The sequence below is a fragment of the Delphinapterus leucas genome, chromosome X (assembly GCF_059928025.1).
Source record: "Delphinapterus leucas isolate spDelLeu-1000000601 "Yukka" chromosome X, BTC_Dleu_Yukka2, whole genome shotgun sequence".
Taxonomy (NCBI): domain Eukaryota; kingdom Metazoa; phylum Chordata; class Mammalia; order Artiodactyla; family Monodontidae; genus Delphinapterus; species Delphinapterus leucas.
In genome coordinates, this window is record NC_143150.1 from 28,722,211 (window position 1) to 28,744,222 (window position 22,012).

The 22,012-nt window shown below is 39.8% G+C and overlaps 1 pseudogene; it reads left to right on the top strand.

Annotated features, from left to right (window-relative positions):
* Positions 1 to 1,918: 1,918 nt before the first annotated feature.
* On the top strand, positions 1,919 to 13,998 carry LOC111168251 (E3 ubiquitin-protein ligase Hakai-like; annotated as a pseudogene).
* Positions 13,999 to 22,012: the final 8,014 nt, after the last annotated feature.

Consider the following 22,012-nt stretch of genomic DNA (forward strand, 5'->3'; position numbering starts at 1 on the left):
TACCTCATTCAAGAAAGGAGAAATGCGGAAGGGAAACAACATTTGCCGGGCCAGGCACTTTATATATATTATCCCATTTCATCCTCACAAAAGCCGTGTGAATTAGAAACTATTATCCCCATTTCACCAAGGGGAAAACTGAGGCCCAAAGACATGAAATGATTTGTCCAAAATCACAGTCACACAGATAAAAAATAGCATAGTTAGGATCTATACTCAAGCTTGTCAGGTTCCAAAGCCCATGTTCTTTCTGTTACAACACACTACCTCTCTCCAAGGTGGTGAAGGTTGTATTACAATAGGGACAAGAGCCTTAAACTAAAAGAACAAACCTAGAGATAAAATTACATAGAACTATACACACACATAGAGAGACATAAATAAGTGTACGTAGAAACTAGTGAAAATTGAATAAGGCTTGTAGTCTAGTTAACCGTATTACACCAATGTCAAATTCCTGGCTTTGAAATTATACTACACTTTATGTAAGATTAGCATTAGAGGAAGCTGAGCAAAGAGTACATGGGACTCTCTGTACTATTTTTATAACTTCCCGTGGCCTTTAATTATTTCAAAATAAAAACTTAAAAAACACCTCTCGGTAGAGATAAATAAAATAAAATTAAGAATGAACCTCTACTAGTGTTGAGGGGAAGGTAGGCCCCCCAGTCCCTTTAATTCACATCACAAAGGTGGTCATCAACTCTGCTTCCACATAAGGTCCACCTTGGCTGCCAGAAATCCACTGTGGTTGTACAAAGTAGACCATTAGATGGAAAACGGGGGCCTAACTTTTTCCCTTAGCATTGATGTGTAGTGGATGGGGGAGCTCCAGTTCTGATCAAATTCGTTCCTAGTGAACATGACATGTATTACATGGGGACCTCCTCCCACAACCATCCTCATCCCTGTATCTTGCTGGATGTATATGTCACCATACATGAAGCCCATCTGTAGGAAAGAGCAAAAGAGATGGGTCAGTTTCACTGGATTCTTGTTAGAGATGGTGTGATGTTACAGGAAGAGAATTGGCCATGGAATCAGAAAGCCCAGTTCTACAACTTTGTGACGACATGATCTTGAGCAATTTAACACAGCTTAACCTCAATTTTCTCTCTATAAAATAGGGACACAAGTCTACATAATCACATGAGATAATGACTGTCAATCACAATTTAATTACACAGAGGACTGATTTGAACAGAAGGTTTACTGTCCCGGATACTTCATACTGTATGTGGAACTAGCACCGGCCCCTTATGAGGTTATTTCACCAGTGCACATTCACAAATCTTCACGCAGAAATGTGTTCAGGTATTCTCCACGGTCTGAATTTGCATGTGGATGTATTTTAGCTTCCAACCCAAACTCTGTATGATAAAATTAATCCTTGGAGCTGCTGAATTATAAGGCTGTAGGCTTCCATTGGAAGTCCCAGTGTTAGTCACAGCTCTGGATTTACAAAGTCATAGAACATTAACTGCATTTCTCTGTGATTTATGTCTGATTTTGTTTTTCACACATGATTCGTAAGTGAAGTATGCTATCCCCATATGACATCAGTGCCCTGATAAACACAAGAACAAGTTTATAGATTTAACTGTCTTCACACCCTAGAAATATAAAAACTGAATGATATAAAGATGAACTGGAAATCTATAGACTTCATAAGACTATTGGTTGCACTGTCCTACGCTGGAAGAATGTGAGTGGGCCAAAGCCTGACATTAGCTAACTGGGCTCTCTTAGCAGGAGTTCGGGTAAGATGACTAGGCTTTCCTGGTGATCCCCGAGGAACTTTTATTTTCTATGTTTATTCTCTTACATTTCTTTCAGGGACAGTGGTACACATTGTTTTCGGAAAAATTGCTATCAGTATTTGCTGCAGTGAAAGTTAACCATCTCTCAGACCAGGACCATGGTAGCAGGTAGGTAATACCACATTTTACAAAGCCTTGGCTCTAGAGGTATTATGTAACTGATGGGCAAGGTTGACTCCCCAATAGAACAAAGAGGCAATTCTTCTTGTTTGTGCATTTGGTCATCAAATTCAAAAACGGCAAAAAGACAAAAATGAATCAAGCATTAGGGCCACTGCAGCTTGGTACAAAGCCAGGCTCAGGCTACACAATCCCCATGGTCATAAAAGCCACAAACATAAAGAATTTCCCAAGAGCCTAGGATGGGGAAAAGGGAGGAAGACAAGGGAGCAGACAGAAGAAGAGGAACCTAACAGAATGGGAGTAGAGATCTTTGGATGCCTCAGGCAAAGTGAAGTAATTGCCAATTGAAGGGCCAGACAGCAAAGCAGCATAGGAATTCAAAAGGACAAAGCAACCTCCCCCAAGCTTCTTGCCATATAGTTTACCATCTAAATCAGGAGAATTTGGGGAATGAAAAGAGGGTGCTCTTAATAATTATGCCAGAACTACAGGTGCATACTGGGTTTATCTGTGGCAGACTGGGACATATGGTCAAACTTTGTGTAAGCTCCTCTCTGATCAGGCTCCTACCTACCTGCCTCCTCAACCGACTCTGTGAAGCAGAAGCCAGTTCTCAGGTACCTCAGCTATCCTAACAGCGATAGCCAACTTCTTTCCCACAAAGACACTCCTGCCCAGGTTGCACGTGCCACACTCACAGTACCTAGTTGATCAGCTCAATTTCCCAGGCCCACCAAACTAACGAAACTAAAGTAAAAACACCAGACCTCACCACCACCTTCTCGTCCAGAGTTTAGCTGAGCCTTGACTGGCCAGTCACATTCTGTCCCTATACCCTGAACACAACCTCTGGGAAATAAGTGGACTAACAGAGACTCATTTACCTTAGGAACTTGTACATATCTATCAGTTTCTTTGATCAAATTTTATTTATATCAAGATCTCTGAATTACCATCTACACAGCGAAGAGGAAATGTAAAACTAGCGTACCATCCAGTGGGTAAACCCCATAGTCCAGGAATAGGTAATGGACACTACCTCTCTCCTAATGGTTAGAAGGACTGTGGAACCCAGTACTCCAGTGCCTGTCTTTTCCTTTCTTGCCACAGCTTTTGCTTGAGCCCTCCCAAATATGATTTTCATCTCCTACATTTCCCTAAAACTCCAATATAGGCTGTTTTGGTCTGTTGCTTAGACTAAAGTGCTCCAGCTATCTTTTTCCTTAGGCGAAAGTGCTCCAACTATCTTTTTGCTTTGGACTTGATTATCTTTATCAAGACTCTGCTACTTCTTTTACTGTGGCTTCCTAGCACTACTCCTATGGCAAGTTCATGTGCCTGAAGCTTTTTTGCTTTGGAGTTCTTTTCCAAGAGACTCTGTGGTCCTTTATAAGAACTGACTCCTGGCAAATGTGCCTCATAGTCCTTCCAGATGTGCCCAGAGATGCCCAATTAGTAGAGTAATACCAGCTTAGACTCCAACTGGGATCATTCACTACACTTACAATAACCCTATGTATGACAAAGATCAAGTGTTATCTCTATTTTACAGTTGAGTTAACTGAGACTGAGAGGGTAAGACTTACCCAAAGTCACACTGTTAAGAAAGCAGAGAGGCAGAACTGCAGTCTAAGGGTACCTTGTACTCACCAACAGGGCTGCAGTAGGGCCTTATCTCATGTTAAGCACTTCACAATAGACACTGTGGAGTTTGTCAAACTATATATCTTCCTTTAGCTTCAAACAACTCACATTGAATGTCAGAGACGCATTTCATGATTGAAAATGAACCCAGAAGCAGAGCATTTCAAAGGCTCCATTAGAAACATGCCAGAGCTTGAAACCTCCAGAATAAGGAAAGGAAGCAATGCACATATTCAGGCCCCCAAAACAGCCAAAGCTTCACAGCCCAGAGCTAGCAAAAACTGGTTAGACTCTAGGATAATGTGCAGCAGTTATCAGTCCTTTGTTAAGGCTATCAAAGCACCACCTTTATAAAAAAAACAAAAAACAAAAAAACATTAGAAATCCAAGTCTCCACCAGCCTGTACCCATGGAAACGATTCTGCCTGCAGAAATCGCCCCACCAGGGAACAAGCTAGCATAGCTCCAAGTTGCTCCTCCAAGCAAAGAGTGAGGTCGAAATGACTCCTCTAGCCCTACAACTCACTAGTGTCCCATGATTTGACCATTTTCTTCCCACAATCACTCCCTTATCCCCTAAGAAAGGAAAAAATTAAACTTTAGACCCTCAAAGCAAGTGAAATGATGGGTCAGTCTATCCGAACAAACAAGAGGTGATTCATTGGCTGATTTGTCCTCCCAAAGTGGCAGAGGGGAAGAATTTATTGCTTGTCTCAGGCATCCTTCAATCTGACCTGCAAAGCAAGCAGATCTAAAGTAACCTTAGCTTGGTGCTGATGGCTTTTTGGCCCAACTCCAAAGCCACTTCCATTATTTGCATTTTACACACACACACACACACACACACTTGTCTTTGCCATACCAAGGTCACTCAATATCAAGACCATTAAATCCTCTCTAAAATGAAGCCCCATTATCAAGAGGAATTAAATAATGACTAAATATACTAAGCACTGCCTCTGCTTTAGAAATACTTATTCACTGTTCTGGCACTCCTTAGCAAAAAGCTAGTTGTCAATATGGGAAAGTTATTTGCACCATTAGGTTAAAACCTTTCCTCTCCGCTTTCAATGCCACTGTCACTTACACACACCCCCACTACCACCATAAACTTAGGTCTAGACAAGTTTGGGAAATAGGTAGACTTTAAGGTCTAGTGTTTGGTTTCTTGCAGCCATTGGCACTTTAGCCTTTAAAATGCTTCTCTCTCATTTTCCAGCATTCTCTCTAACCCAAAGTCAGCTCCCATTCCATAATTCCACAGGCTGCATCATTATGCATGGCTTACAGTGCTTTAGGGAAAAGGTGGAATGTAAACAGTTCCATCCAAGCACACATAATCCAACAGAGCAGGCAGTGTGAGTGGTGATGTACAACCTTGGACATGACATCGGTATTTCAGGTGGAAACTTCTCCCACAAAATATGTAAAGGAAGGAGGAAGAAGACAAAGAATATACCAAATATCTCATAAAGCCAGGGCAGGTTAAATTCTCACTGCTGGTGTCACCCTGCTCGTGTCAGATTTTGACAAGACAAAAGTAACTCCCTTCGGGCTTCCCTGGAGGCACAGTGGTTGAGAGTCCACCTGCCAATGCAGGGGACACGGGTTCGTGCCTCGGTCCGGGAAGATCCCACATGCCGCGGAGCGGCTGGGCCCGTGAGCCATGGCCACTGAGCCTGCGGGTCCGGAGGCTGTGCTCCGCAACGGGAGAGGCCACAACAGCGAGAGGCCCGCGTACTGCAAAAAAAAAAAAAAAAAAAAAGTAACTCCCTTCAAACAAATTTTTGAAGTCCAGGAAGGAGGCTTCTCTATCTACCTGATACCAATACAAGTAAGACTACACAATCCTCCTGCTATGACTTGATGCTCTTAATATTCTATGGCTATAGTCCAAACAGGTTGATCTCAACATATATTGCCTAAAATGGAGAATACCAATATTTCATTCTATTGCTCAGGTTTTTAATGAGTTCAGGTAAAATGAGAGTAACAGGACAAAAAATTAAATCTCAGCCACCAACTCTCTGCTACCCTACTACCCATGCAATTTTAATCTTTCACTATTTTATTAAAGTCACAGTTAGCCAGATACTGCCCAATAAATAGCATTCATTCCTACCTCTGTACCTTTATTCATTCTGGTTTATACATCTTCTTTTCAAAAGTCTATACTGCTCCTATATTTAGTTTGTCTCACCTTCTCCATGAAGTCTTCCTTTCCTGAACTTCCGGGGTAGTGGTTTCCAAACCTTAGCATACATCAGAATCCCCTGTAGGGCTTGTTAAAACAAAGATTACTAGGCCCCACTTGCAGAGTTTGAGTCAGAAAATCTGAGGCCTGAAAATTTGCATTTCTATCAAGTTCCCTGGAATAATGCTGCTGCTGCTGGTGGTTTATCTTCAGTGTATCTAGCACTTGACTACATACTTTATATACTGTCATTTATTGTTCTTCAGTTGATTTATGAACATACCGGATAAGACTTTATGCTGGAAAGAACAGAAAACCCAATGCAAACTGGCTTAAACAAAAAGTGGATTTATTTTCTCACTTAACTGGATCGTCCAGATATTGGTTGACCCAGTAATTCAGTGATATCTTCAAGGACTCAATTTCCTTACATCTTTCTGCTCTGACATCCTCAGTGGCAGCTTTATCCTAAAACTGGTTCCTCTCTTGGCAATAATACAGTTGCCAACCACAATTAAGACTACATATTTCTTACTAATATCCAGAGGGACACACAGAACATCTTAGCAGCATTCCAAACAAGAGAACTAAAATTCACCCTGATTAGGTAGCCTGAAGCAAGTGGCCTGTGAAGGACAGGGGTGGATATCAGAAGGAAAATCTGAATATTGTTAGGAAGAGAACGTATCCCATAAAGGCACCCAGCAAACGTCTACTACACAACTCAGCCAGAGTATAAAACCAACTAGGGTATCATCTATATCTCTTATACCACACAGGGAACACTCAATAAATGGATGATTTATTGCTTTTTAAAAAATAATTCTATCAATTGATTTGGAAGTATCCTTGTAGACTGGATAATCACTTAACCAAATTTTGTTCTTGATCAACCACTTATTTGAGCTTCATGCAAAAAATGTTGGTAAGAGTGTTCTGTAGTTTTCTTATATTGGGTTGGCCAAAAAGTTCGTTCAGGTTTTTCTGTTACGAACTAACCTGAAGAAACTTTTTGCCCAATCCAATAGATCTAAGTTAGCAAGCACCAGTTCAGACTTTCCTGTTACGATGTAAAAAATTATTCTTACTTGTTTAAAGAGAATCAGATATTCTCATGGTATTTTTTATTTTTAAAATTTTACTGAAGTATAGTTGATTTACAATGTTGTGTTAGTTTCTGGTGTACAGCAAAGTGATTCAGTTACATATATGTAAATATATATTAAATATTTATATATATATATTCTTTTCCATTATGGTTTATTACAAGATACTGAATATAGTTCCCTGTGCTATACAGTAGGACTCTATTGTTTACCCATCCTATATAACAGTTTGCATCTGCTAATCCCAAACTCCCAATCCTTCCCTCCCCCATCTAATTCTCTTTAAAATGAATTTTTTATCCAAAACATTCATGAAAAACTAGTTCCACTACCTCAACCAAACGTCTGGGGTCTGACTATTAGGACAGTTCTTACTGTTATGTACTATTGTAATTGTTAGAAAACTCTATATATTGAACTAAAAATCAGTTTCCTTAGAACTTTTACTCATTGATCTTAATTCTACCATTAGAGGCTATGCCAAACAAGTCTTTCTTAGGGTACTGCCCATACCTTAGGGCATATATTTGAATGTAGGTGTCTTATACACTGGAAATTAACAAGACCATTTTTCATATGCTACTTCGAAGAAAAACCAATTTGGGAAAACATGGTAAGCTATTATATTAGTTTACTGAGCTGCCATAACAAAATTCCACAAACTAGGTGGCTTACAACAACAGGAATGTATTCTCTCACAATTCTGAAGGCTAGACGTGCAAAATCAAGGTGTTAGCAGGGCCATGCTCTTTCTGAAAGCTCTAGGGAAGAATCTTTCCTTTCCTCTTCCTAGCTTCTGGTGGTTGCCAGCAATCCTTGGCATTCCCCAGCTGCATCACTCCACCCTCTGCCTCGGGCATTACATGGCCTTTCTCCCTGTGTTTCTCTTTTGTGTCTCTGTGATGTGATGGAAAAAGAGGCAAGAAAGATTTGAAAGGTAAGAGGGACTCAAACCCACCATTGTTGGTTTTGAAGATGGAAGAAGGGAGCCAAAAGCCAAGGAATGCAGGTGACCTCCACAAGCTGGGACCGTCTGTCAGCTAACAGCCAACAAGAAACTGCAAGAAACTGAATTCTGCTAACAATCTGAATGAGCAAGGAAATGGAATCTCCCCTAAAGTTTCCAAAAAGGAACCCTTCTGAAAACTTGACTTTAGTCCACTAAGAGCCTTGTCAGACTTCTGACCTACAGAAGCATAAGATAATAAATTTGTGTTGTTTTGAGGCACTACGTTTGTGGTAATTTGTTACAGCAGCAATAGAAAACTAACACAGTAGGTAAATAATAATAACTATAATAGTTATACTATTATCATCATAATCACCACCACTACCACCACCACCACCATCGACAGACCAAAAAGACAATAATAAGTCTCAGAAAAATTAAGTATTATTCCTAAGGTCACATAGGTAGTAGGTAGCAGAGCAGAAATTTAAACAGAAGCATGCCTGATAGCAAAGGTCATGTTTTTTTTAATCACAATGGTATACTGCCCATCCCAAGAAACAGTGAGATCCCAAAGAAATAAGTCTTAGAAGAAATAAAAATTACATTAACCCTGTGCATCTCACAGAGTACTGACAGCAATGCCAGTAAATTTAGGCAGGCAGCTTTTCTGAGCTTTGAAAATACCTGACTTCAAAAGCAGCGTTGACTTTTAGAATAACTGTAGCATGAGCAAATGTTTATTTGTAACCCTTCTTCTCTCCCTTTCTTTTCCTTAACTCCTTCATCCCTCTCTCCAATATCCCACCAACCTAAAATATCTTCACAGAACAAATGGCCAAGAATAAGCAAAATGATACTGAAAAGTAAGTTGGGGATATTTGCTCCCTTTTCCAAAATCTTAAAACTTTATAAAGCCACAGCAATTAAGATGCGATAAGAAAATAGGCCAATGGAATGGAATAGAGAATCCCGAAACAGACTTATGCATATATGAAAACCAGATATATGACAGAGTTAGCCACTGAAGATAAGAAGAGTAAGAATGGGTTATTTAATAAATGGTTCTGGGATAACTATTTATATGGAGGGAAAAAAATGGATCCCTACATTACACCATACAAAATCAGTTGCAGGTCAATTAAAGAAGACTCCATTTGAAAGACCAAACTTAAAAAAAAATGTAAGGGAAAATATCTTTTATGATCTCAGGTTAGGGAAAACATTTTAAGCATATCAGAGAAACACTAATCATAAAGAAAAAGATTGAGAATTCTAAAGCATCAAAATTGACAAGTTGCGTATCACAAGACACCATAAAGAAATTAAAAGGCAACTTACAAGCTTAGAGGAAAGGATTGTTAAGTCATATAACTAGCAAAAATTAGTATCAAAAAGATATAAAAAACTCCTACAAACTATTAATGAAAAATACAAATTGTTCAACAGAAAAATGGTCCAATGATATGAACAGGTATTTGACAAAAGAGGAATTAAATGGCCTATAAAATATGAAAAGCTGTGCAACCTCACTTGTAATCAGAGAAACACAAAACAGAAACATAATGATATGAAGTTTACAACCACCAAATTTGTAATAAATTAGAAGTCTGGGGGCTTCCCTGGTGGCGCAGTGGTTGAGGGTCCGCCTGCCGATGCAGGGGACACGGGTTCGTGCCCCGGTCCGGGAAGATCCCACATGCCGCGGAGCGGCTGGGCCCATGAGCCATGGCCACTGAGCCCGCGCATCTGGAGCCTATGCTCCGCAACAGGAGAGGCCACAACAGTGAGAGGCCCGCGTACCGCAAAAAAAAAAAAAAAAAGTCTGTTAATAGGAAGTGTTGGTGAAGATGAGGAGCAACAAAAACTTTTACACTCTGCTGATAAATTGATATGAACTCTTTGGAAAAGTTGAATATGCTTATTCTCTATGATCTAGTACTTCCTCTCCTGTATACATACCCTAGAAAAATTCTTGAACATGTACAAGACACATGTACAAGAATGTTTCATACCAGCACTTATAAATCTGAGAACAAACCAAGTATTCATCTATAGGAAAAATTTATAATATATTCATACAACAGAATACTGAAAATGAATAAAATACATGCAATAACATGAAATATCTTAGAAATATAATGTTAAGGGAATAAAGTCACAATATTATTCCATCCCCACAAAGTGAAAGACATGCGAAAGTAAACAATATTTTGTATAAATATATATACATATGTGATTTTTAAAACTGAAAATAGCAAGAGGATGATGAACACACAACTGAGTATAGTGCTTTCCTTTCATGAGAGTGCAGCAGCTTTCAAGTGGGCTGATAATGCTCTATTTCTTAAGCTAGGTGGTAGACATATGGGTGCTCATCTATTATTCTTTTGGATATACGACATGGTTCATTATAAACATTTTATACATCAGCTGAGAAAACATGTATTTGAGGAGTGGTATTGAAACTGTGCTTCACAGAACTGCCTAAAAGACAACTATAAGAGGGGGTGAAAGGATGTCAGAGCTGTGGGAGTGTTAAGGAGGTAACACTCTGGGCTCCCCTACTGTGACTTCACTCAGAGCAGCTGCACCCTTCTGAATACAGAAAAAGGTTTGAAAACCACTTCAAGCAGGATTATTTTGCAAAAAGAAGGGTGTACACTAAGTCACAAGGTACCCTGGTACACATGTATTTGCTTGTATGGCATTAGCTATTTGGCAGAAGACCAAAGAAATCAAAAGCCTAAGTAGCAGTATCCACTGTATTTCAATTTTTAAAAAAGCTTAAGCACCAGTAGCCATTGCCCACAGGTGACAAATTCAAAATAAAGACAAAACAGCCGTGAAATGATATTATAGGTCAGGATGAGAAAACTGGTGCCTACTTACACGCAACTTTTCAAGAATTCATCAATAATGAAATGGACAAAGTAACTTTTCCCTAAGCCTCTGCCCTTGATTCCTTCTTTTTACCACCTGTAAGCTTCATCATCATTTCCAACATCAAAAGGGGATCTATTATTCTTTTTAACCCTATCTCTGCTGCTCACTCACTCTCTCTGATAAAATGTCCCATGTGGCTATACATTTTTTCTTTTACAAAGTGTATCAGCAAATGTGAAATTTTCTCCAGCATCAATCATGGAGTATTATTGCAAAAATATTCTGATCTAGCTGTATGCTTCGGCAATTCCAATATCTAAACGGAGACCATCAAAAAATGCTTTTATGGCTTTTAATCTTTTTTTCGTTTCTCTGCAGCATTTTCAACCTGGTGCAACATCCCTGCTGACTTTTTTTGTTTGGCAAAGGTCAGCTTTGACTGTGCCTTGGCGTTTCAGCAGAAATGAATAATCTGCTTAATGAGGGCAATTTCCTGCTCTGACCTACCCTTTAATTATTTTTTAATCATGTATTTGGCATATTTGGTCATGACAGTTCATCACTTCCTTTGCAAAGTTGCTTTGTAAATAAGAATGAGAGCACTTATTCCGTACAGTACGAAATGAAGCTACCACAGGGAGGGTGAGCCTCACTTTACAGTAGACTAGGTTCCCAAAAGGTGGGTACAAATGACATTTCTGTATAACCAGCCTTATCTTTCCATAAACGAATATGATCATTTCTAATATGCTTCATATCCATCTTGGAGTAGTCATCACTACTGATTATTTGCCCCTTAATTTTTGATTTACTAAGGTCTCTCCTCCAAGTTGTTAATACTCTATAAACATATATCAAATATACCAAGAGAATATAACATTTAAAGAACCAAAATGAGAAATTTGGGGATATGGGAAGGCATTTTATAATGTGACTAATCACCTCCCTAATTTGTTGGGGTTTTTAACTTTGAACTTTCATGCACAGATAAATACTCTTATATACAAATACCATTATAAAGGATCCTGTATAAAAAAGGTTTCCAAGTCCTACTGGATGACCTTGTATTGATGCTCAGTAAAGGAGCCACTCTTTATCGTGCATCACAAACTAGTGTACCAACACTGAGGGGAAATCCAGCAGTGTGTGACACATATCCTGGCACAACTTCCTGGGATTTCACTATTACTCAAAGACTTAGGGGCAGGGAGAGATTCAAGTAATTTAACTAAGTAATCAAAAGCATTATTTTTTATTAAAACAAACATTCTGAAAAAGGAAGTTATATTCATATAATATTCCTATAACTTAAAGTACAACTATTCAGAGAAATATCTTGCTTTCAGAAGTACTTAGAACTCTGTCCCCCCTTACCCTCACAGTTTTAGTAAAGTTTTCTCTACCATTGGGGTACTTTGTCAGAAAAGTTTGAGAAGCTAGATCTACAGCATCTCTGACAAGAAGCTTTCCAGTCTCTATTTGAACATTTCAAACGATGGGTGAGCTTTCACCTCCAAAAAGCAAAGCACTGCATTGTTAAAAAAAAAAACAAAAAACAAAACAAAACAAAAAACCTTTAAGGATGGGCTGGCTGCCTTACCTGCTCGGGCTTCTGCCTTCATGTACTACTGCGCTTGCCCGTGCCAGCACATACACACATGCTCTCCCCTCCCCCATTCCGGATTAGTCTCTTTTTCCAGTTAAAGTCTATTTTTTTTCTTGAAGCATAACAAGAGCAGCCTAAGCAACCTCGGCACCAAAACTCTTCAAATATTCACTCTCCTTCTGCCCGACTTTCTCACTGGAAAGGAGGTTGGTAAGACGAGGTCAAAGGTACGGTGACCTGGACGTACTTCCGCTTCCTGAACTCAAGAGAGTACGGCACACCCGCGCCCTGGGTCAGTAAGGTTGACTTCCGCTCCCCTCATGCTCTGAGAGCTGAATCACGGAGCGCGCCCAAGGATTCGATCACAGTGCAGAGGACCGGTATGACTCCAGTGGGTAAAGCTTTTAGAAATGAGCAAGGATATGTTGATGTTTTTTGGGACTTTCAAATAAACATCTTAGGTGAAAAGGATGATACCCCAGTACATTTCTGTGACAAATGCGAATTGCCAATTAAAATCGATGGGCAGATGATTCCACGCAAGCATGCTTTTTGCTATGCCTGTGCTATTTTACATGGAAAAGAAGGCAGTAAGATGTTCCCAGGCTGTAGTAATCCTGTGGAATGAATTGAGAAGCATACGCAAGATTCTCTCTTTACGTGTGGCACTGTTCAAGGATGCAAGAGACCGTGTTTGTCTCGAAGAGACTTAAAGGCTCATATCAACCATGGCCATACAAGAGCTGAAAATTCTGTTGCCCGTACTCAACTTGAAAATGTTCATTCTGCATGTTGTCCCACCACCGACTGAAATCTGATCATCTTATAACGCCGCCAGATGAGCATCATATGAACCATATTCCGCCAAAGCAATACCTTATGATACTACCACCTCCTTTGCAAAGTGTTCGCACAAGCCATATAATCTGCCACAAGAAGATATTAGTGCTCCTCCAGCAGAGTTCATTGTCCATGAATTCACCTCTATATTTTTCAGTGAGTCAGGAAGCTGAGTCAGAAAACCTTTACATTTCAACAAGAAAACATAGCAATTTAGTAACTGTCCCTATTCAGAATGACTCAAATTCGGGTACTTGAGAACCACTACCTCCTGCCTCTGCAATTGCTCACCATCATCCTGAATATCAGGGTCAACCAGTGGTTTTGAACTCTCATGGAACTATGCCTCCACAGCAATATTTTACCACGCTACCTCCTCTGCAATCAATAAGTCATCAAAGGCCACATCCTTCCCAGACCACAGGTACTTTTCACTTGATTCATAGCCACACTTCAGGTGCATCAGTGACTTCTACTCCACCACCCTCTCCATAGACCTATTATTGCTCAGATGCCACCTTATATGAAATATCTTCCACCAGGACCTACCTCACCTCAACAGGGTAATCCACCTGTAAGTACACGTACTTCTTACCATTATAATACTCAGTCTTTACCCCAGTTTACTGAAAATCAAGGAACTCTGGGCACTCCATTTATATAACTAGGGAAAATAAGTCATGTTATGTGGCCTGCACCCAGAGGACCACCCATTCCTCCAGGAAAGCAGCGTCTTCCTTTCTCAAACCTCACTTCTTGGACTACACTTCCCAGATCAGACAAGATATAAACCATATTACCAGTAGTAATAGTAAATATTTTTAAACAGAAGATACGATGAGGGGAAAAAAAGTATTGTCAACCTTCTCATTAAGCTTTGACCATTTGGGGAAGGAAAAGCACCTCTTACAGAAGTGGCTATAAAACATTTAAAGTCTTGTCTCTTAAAATGGTTTTAAACCTTGATCTTGGGAGTGATTTTAAGTACTTTACTACAGTGCAGATAAGTGGCTCAGTTGAGATTAACTATGCTTTAACAACTTTGTTCCTCTAGTATGGTAAATTGATCCCAGAAGTGACCATTTGCAGTATTATATCCTGGGTGGGGACTGTGCTCCGCTTTCAAAAGTGTTGTTTTTATTAAATCCAATGTTTAGTTTTTTTTTGTGATACATTTTGTTAACCTGGGTAAAAAGAGTAAATTTCAATATGGTTGCAAAAGAACAATAAGGCCTTTGTACACAAATCTGTCTCCCTGTAACTTCCAACGTTCTTGTTTCTAGGCCCAAATTGCTTTTTCTTTACTGTAGCTTAGGCTCTGTGGCCCAAACCACCTGCAGGCTGAGCTCTGCCCTGGATTCTAGACACCACACAAACCAGAAGTATTTAAGCAGTTCTAGCCCAAATCTGTCAAATCCAGCATCAAATCCCCCTTACTACTCCAACCCTGATCTTATGCCCCAGTTTTAATGTGCCATTGCCCCTTTCCTGTGTTAAAAGATGAACTGAGGCATATTAAAATTTTTAAGAGTTATGAATTCGAATCAGGCAGCTTCAATCTAGCAGACAGAAAGGAGCTCTGAGGAGCTGTATAAAACGAGCAACTTTTATAGGCAGAAGGGAACAGGAACAAGGAAGTTACCCTAGGCAAAAAAGCAGATTGGTTATTGCAAGGTTACTTTCCTTTAGGGGATGGCAGGGATTAGTTAGGCAGGTTGCCTAACTAGTGCTGATAAGGTGATTTCTGGCTGATTGGGTTAAGATTCCATTTCTGGGAGAGCCAAAGCTGTAAGTAAGTCAAGTCTCAGTTTGGTGACCTGGGACTTAACATAAATGACTCCATTTTGTTGTCTTGTTTCTAACACCTGAGAGCCAGTGCTCACCTCATACTCAAGTTCCAGTTACTAAGGCTGTTTCTTCTTCCTATGTGTGAGTCCCTATCCAAGTAATATATTAGATAGTATAGGCCGTCTATGACTTTTTCTTGCCAGTGTAAGGGTAAATAAAATCTTAAAAATTAAATTTTCCCTAGTGCCAAAAAGTAGAGAACTTTCCTCCTCCCATTTTCTTTTAACATTTCCTTCAGAAAACTTGAGATTATAAATGCTAGCTCTGCCTCTGAAATATATGTAAATCTTTTTCAAAGCTAAATAAGCCTCTTGCAGTTTTACATCCCAGGAATGTCATTCCTGGGGCCAAGGAGCCATTTCTTTGAAAAATGAACACCAAGAGTGGTACCCTATCTCCCTGTCTGTGGGAATTTTAGTTCCAAGATGTAACTTCTTGCTTGTAAAAAGGATGAGATTTTATTTTTCCTCTGGATACAATTAATGTGTATGTAATAGATTAACATATATATATATATATGTAAAACATATGTACATGTTAATGGGTTAACAAGTATATAAAAGGGTAAGAGTTCTTTTTTGTCTCTGCAATCTATTGTGGAGGAAGAAATTTTTCTGTACCCTTCTGGCTGGTCTAAGAGTTAAATTGACATGAGACAGATTAACAGGAGAAAAATCACACAAAAGTTTAATTACATGGGAGAGACCCAGGAAAACTAAGTAACTGGCCAACATGGCTAAAGCCCTTACCTTAAATACCATCTCCAGCTAAAGACAGAGGAGGATGGGGGCAGTGGTTTGGGACTTCAAGGGGAGGAAGGCAATTCACATGGAGATAGAAAAGCAAATGTTTGGTAAACAAATGTTTGCTGGGCCAGGCAGGCAGAGACAATGGGACACAGAGTAGACTCTGATCTTTAGGCCCTGCCTAGAGTTCCCCACAGCACACCTAGCCCATATTCTTTGCAGATAGCTCTGGTGATAACTCTATTCTGGAACAAACCCACTAACTACATTCTTTTAGGCAGTTCGAGGGAAGGTCAAAGTTTCTTTTAAGGCCCAAAGAGTCTTAATCAGCTTAAATTAATCCTCATGCCAAACAGACTCATTTTAGGGTGGCAAATTTTGCTCCCCTACAAATCTCTTTAGCAGATTGCCTATGCTGCACATCGCAGTCTGGTTTAATGTTTATCAATTAATAAAACTATTTCATTCTTCTCCATGTTTTATAGAGAGGTCTTATTGGGTTGGCAGGAAGTTTTATGTTTGCTATTTCCCCAACAATTTGGCAATAAGGATCCATCCGGCAATTCCTTAATTGGGTGGATCGGCTGAAAGTCTTGTGGCCACACAAGAGTCATGTGAGAGACCCTGAACTATAAAAATTCTTTCTAGCTCTCTGCTCTTTTGGAATACTAGCCAGATGTGGATTACACTCTCCAAATTCAAGATTATATTATTGACTAAGTATAGGTGACACCAGTTCTAAAATCCCGTCAGGGTCACCATTGACTTTGCTGGTGGAAAAACATGGGAAGCCGGAAATGTTGCCTGCAGGTCTCCCACTCAAATTGCCAATACCTTTCTGTCACATTTGGAATGAGTATACATACGAGAATCCAGTCTTACAGTGGCCTGAGGACTGTTTCTTTTCATTCGGACAGATTAACATATTTACAGGGGTTCTTAGAAGTACCTCATTCTAAGCATATGAATTACTGGTATTTATCATGATTATCATTCTAAGGAGTGAAAAATTATTTGATAACTAGGAAGAAAGATTGAGAAAAACTAAGGAATTCAAGAATTAAAGTCACTTTCTCTTACACAGAACTGCCCTCTCTTCTCTGCTATCCCAGCTTTCTCTCTGAGAGTCTTTATCTTTCCCTATTTCAAATCAACTCCTGGGAAGAAGGCAGGTGATCTTTTAGATGGGCGGTTCCTTCCATTAGACTTCCCTGCAGAGAGAGACAAGGGTACAACTTCTCCAGCTGTTAATGAATTATTTGCCCTGTTTGAAGGCATATGTTTGTATGCCTCATGTCCTAGCCCGACTCTGCTTCACATCTCAGCCCTTGAATCCACCTCCAAGAGTCACTTAGCAAACACTCACCACGTCACAAAAAAGCAGACATGATAGAAAGATGTCATCGGGGGATAATTGAGAATTTGGGTAAAAGACTGTGTCCCTGTATGAAGGCAACAGGACAGAGTAGCTGCACAGGCCACATGGGGAAAGACAAAGGTGTTAGGCCTGATAAATATTCACATTGGAAAAAGAAACCAAAGTGCCATATAATCCTACATTTTTCTTGTCTCAGTATAAGGAAAACTAGACCTTCCTATTCAGATCACCAGTGAAGCCAATACCATCGAGAAGCTATCCAGGCCTCCCAGGTAAGCCATGTGCCTCTCTCACCACTTGATATCAGTCATTTAAAGACTTCTTTTCCTGTGCCTGAAAAGACTCACAAAAGTACTCTGCAACATGTTTCCAGTTTGTAGCCCCGTAAATGGGGATGTCCACTGGCTGCTACAGGGAATTCTCCAACCAGCAGACTTCACTCAGGTTGTGGAGCAAACATGTTGGGGACTAGAGGTGGCCCACTACAATGGGTATAGTGGCCAAGGGAACCCACCACTGCTGCGGAAGAACTAAGGGCTTTTAAAACCCATCAAGAAGGGTTGGTAATGGTGAGCTGGGAGACCCTGCCACAGTATACCCAGAAACAGGTGCCTCCCCACTTGATTTCCACTAGCAATGTGTTGCTTTCTCACAATTCACTGGCATGGATACACGGGCGGATCAAAATCACTCTCTAGTCCTATTCACCTTTGTCTTGGCTCTCTCGCAAACTATCCAAACTCAAGTTAGGGAAAAGGTGATAGGTTGGCAAGGACAGACTATTTCTCAAAACTTAGCAGCAGCTACACAGTTTTGTGGCAATCTAGAGAAAGACAAAAAAGCGAAAAAAATAAAACCCACAGTGTTGGTTTAACTGAGCAGCTATTTACTAAAGGGGATAACCCTACTCTGGTCAATCTATGCAGGGAGCAAAGGAAGAAGGGAAAACTGCATATTATTATGGCAAAAAGCCAGGATACTAGAAGAGAGACTGTAGGAAGAAACTCCAGAGAATGGAAAAATTCCAACAAGGGAATCAAGAAAACCCAGAAGGACAAAATCCTTAGCTGGGAGATAACTGGCAAATGGCTCAAAATTGACAGATTGTGGGAATCTCAGAGGTGAGAACTGGCAAACCATATTCTTCAATAACTTTCCCTCAGGCTAACCTATCCCTGCCTTTTCTGGTAGATACTAGTGCTACTTATTCTGCAATTAACTTGGAAATTTCTCATTTTGCATCTAGTGATAGATCAATACAGGTTGTTGTTAAAAAAACAAAAAAAGTTTGTATTTTGTGTCAGCCTTCTAATTGTTCCTTTTCTTCAGTAGTTCCCATACAAATTGTTCCTCTGACTGAGGAACATGCTTTCTTACTTTCTCCTGATTCGCCTGTCAACCTACTGGGGAGAGACCTGCCATGCAAATTAAAGGCTATCATATTCTACACTCCAGCTGGAGTGTTTGCTGAGCTCCCTTGGAAGACGGCACCTGATTTGGTTACTAGTGCCAGAGCTGAAACAAACTGATGCATTGCTTTGGGCCATTACTTTGGAATAATGATACTGGTTTAATTTGAGATAGAGAACCAGGAAAAATAGCTTACAAAAAGGATAAGCCATAGCCATGTGTAAAACAAGATATCCTTTGTGTAGAACTCAATATGTAGGAATAAAACTAGTTATAAAAAAACTAGGAGGAAAAAAGGAGGGATAATTTTCAAATGTACTCACCCTGTAATACTCCCATACTTTTAGTAAAGAAGGAAAATAAATTTGATATAGCTGACTACTATACAGATTTGTATAATTTCTTAAATAAATTTTCTGTTCCTTTAATCTATATAGTTCCTAACCCCACAGCTCTTCTGATTTCAGTACCATTGTCTGTAAAGTTTTTCACTGTAGTTGATCCATATTCTACTTTTTTTTTTCTTTTCTTCTAGTGGATGAGTCTATATTTTCGTTTGCTTTTACTTATGAAGTCTAATGAAGTTAGAGGATTCCAAAAGGGTTTGGGGATTCTTACACTGTTTTCCCTAGTTGCTTATAAGAAAACAAAAATTTGTCCCACCAGGAGGATCTATAATTATTAAACTTATAGATGATTTTCTGATAGTTTCAGAAATTAAAGAGTAATGCAAAACTGATCCTTTGGCTTCACAGGAGCTCAAGGGCTCACTAGAAAATTTGCAATATTGCCAAACTGAAAAAAAAAATATTTGAGGCATCTGTTATCAGCTAAAGGACACAAAGTGATAATGAGTCGGCCAATTATGTAGATGAAATGACCTACTACCAAAAAATAATAATAAAATAAATTTTAAAAAAATACTACTTAGAGAGTTTTGGAGACTAGTAAGGTACTATGGACAGGGAATTCCAGTTTTTGCAGAGCAGGCAAAACCTCTGACAATGCAATTGCATGATAATTCTTCAGATCCTCTAGTTTGGTCCCTAGAATCTCAAGAGGCATTTGAACAATTGAAATTGGCTACAGTCTCTTCCCCAGATTTGGCGATTCTACATTTTGTAAAACCTTTCCATTTTTTTTGTCCTGAAAATACAGGTGCTGCTAGTAGTTGGGATTAGACTAGACCAATCTAGATGCCATGGCACTGGGAACCACACTTACTGAAAAGGCTCAAGCCCTGGCATTAGTTGATTGATTTGAGTATCCCATATGTGGTGATATTTATCTTACAAGTGCATAAGACCCAGCATTTGTTGGTACATTGTCAGACTGGCTATGAGCAAGCATCATAATCCAATTCTAATATTGTGCTTGGAAGATGCAATCTCTTAAACCTGCTACTGTTTTACCAGATCCTAATCATATAGATGATGATTGTACAATGGTAACAGAAGAAAACGCTAGGCCCCAATCTGATTTATTTAATAATCCTTTTTTTAAAAAAAAAACATGAAAGAACTTTTTCTTATAAATTTATTTTATTTATTTATTTTTGGCTGCGTTGGGTCTTGGTTGCTGCACATGGGCTTTCTGTAGTTGCAGCGAGCGTGGGCTACTCCTCGTTACAGTGTGCGGGCTTCTCATTGCGGTGGCTTCTCTTGTTGCGAAGCACGGGCTCTAGGCGCACGGGCTTCAGTAGTTGTGGCTCACGGGCTCTAGAGCACAGGCTCAGTAGTGGTGGCGCACAGACTTAGTTGCTCCGCGGCATGTGGGATCTTCCCAGACCAGGGCTCGAACCCGTGTTGCCCGCATTGGCAGGCAGACTCTTAACCACTGTGCCACCAGGGAAGCCTGATAATCCTTTTAAAGGCAGATTTTATAATGTTTACTTATGGGTCATTTACTAGAGACAAAAGTGGCCAATTTAAGGCTTTCTGTGCTGTGGCGACTTATCATGAAGCTTATGTTTTGCCTGCAATTAAGTTGGCACAAGAAGGTAAGTTAATAGCCATTACTGGAGCTGAAATTCTTGGTTCTAGAGTTAAAAGTAAATATATATGCTGTTGGTAAATATGTGTTTGGTGTCTGTCATGCAACAGAGCAAAATTAGAAAAATTGAGGATTCTTGATTTCTATGAGAACTGAAACATGTCATGGAGAATTAAAAGCTGATTTGTTAGAGGCTTTACAAATGCCTACTCAGATTATCAGTAGTCTATTACAGAGCCCACACAGGGCAAAATGACAATTTCTGAAGGCAATGATTTTGCTGAAAGAGCTGCAAAAGCCACTATTAAAACATGACAGACTCCAAATTTAGAAGCCCCACTTCTAATACTAGAAACCTCTGTCCATTTTCAAAAACAAGCTTCATAAAGAGAAATGAACAAATGATCAAAAAAAAAAAAAAGGGGGGGGGCTAAAGGGCTTCCCTGGTGGCGCAGTGGTTGAGAGTCCGCCTGCCGATGCAGGGGACACGGGTTCGTGCCCCGGTCTGGGAAGATCCCACATGCCGCGGAGCAGCTGGGCCCGTGAGCCATGGCCGCTGAGCCTGCGCGTCCGGAGCCTGTGCTCCGCAACGGGAGAGGCCACAACATTGAGAGGACCGCGTACGGCCACAACATTGAGAGGCCCGCGTACGGCAAAAAAAAAAAAAAAAAAAAAAGGGGGGGGGCTAAAAATTCAACTGGACTATAGGAATTACTAACAAAATAATTCCTATATCACAGTTTTTATTTGCTTGATTAGTTTATTGTTCTGTTATCAACAAAATCAAACTGAAAGGAATTTCTTTAAAGCCACTAGACTAATACTATGTCTATCAAAAAGATGAAATTATTCAAAACATATTAAAGAGTTTTGTTATTTGCCAGTAGAATAATTAGGGACCACTTCCAAGGTAGGTGCAGAAAGGTTTCCCTGACCAACTTTACCAGGAACCCAATGGCAGTTAGATTTCATAGAATTCATGCCTATGGAAGGTAAGAGATTTTGTCTAGTTGTGGTATGTATGCTGTCTGAATGGCCTACTCTTTTCCCTTTTCAAAAGCAAATGCTCAGGCAGTGAGGTAAAGGCCCTCTCCATGCACATAATCCCCACTTTTGGGACCCCAGAGCTTACTGAATCAGATGGAGAAAATCATTTTATGTCTACTGTTGTTCAGGAATTGTGCAAATGTTTGCAGATTCCTAAAAGCTATCATACTCCAAGTAGAATGAAAAACTCAAACTCTAACAAACTCATTGGCTACAATTCAGCAATCTATGCGTAAAATGGCCTAGAGATTTACCAGTAGCTTTGTTAAAAATTAGAGCAACTCTTGCAAGCAATAATGTTCTCTCTTTGAACTTACGTCTGGCAGGTCTGTGAATTTGGGTCTGAAATCACTTCCTCTGCTTTGATTTAACTGAAATCTCTCATAATCATGTTCGATACCTAAATGGCTTTTCTCTTCCCTA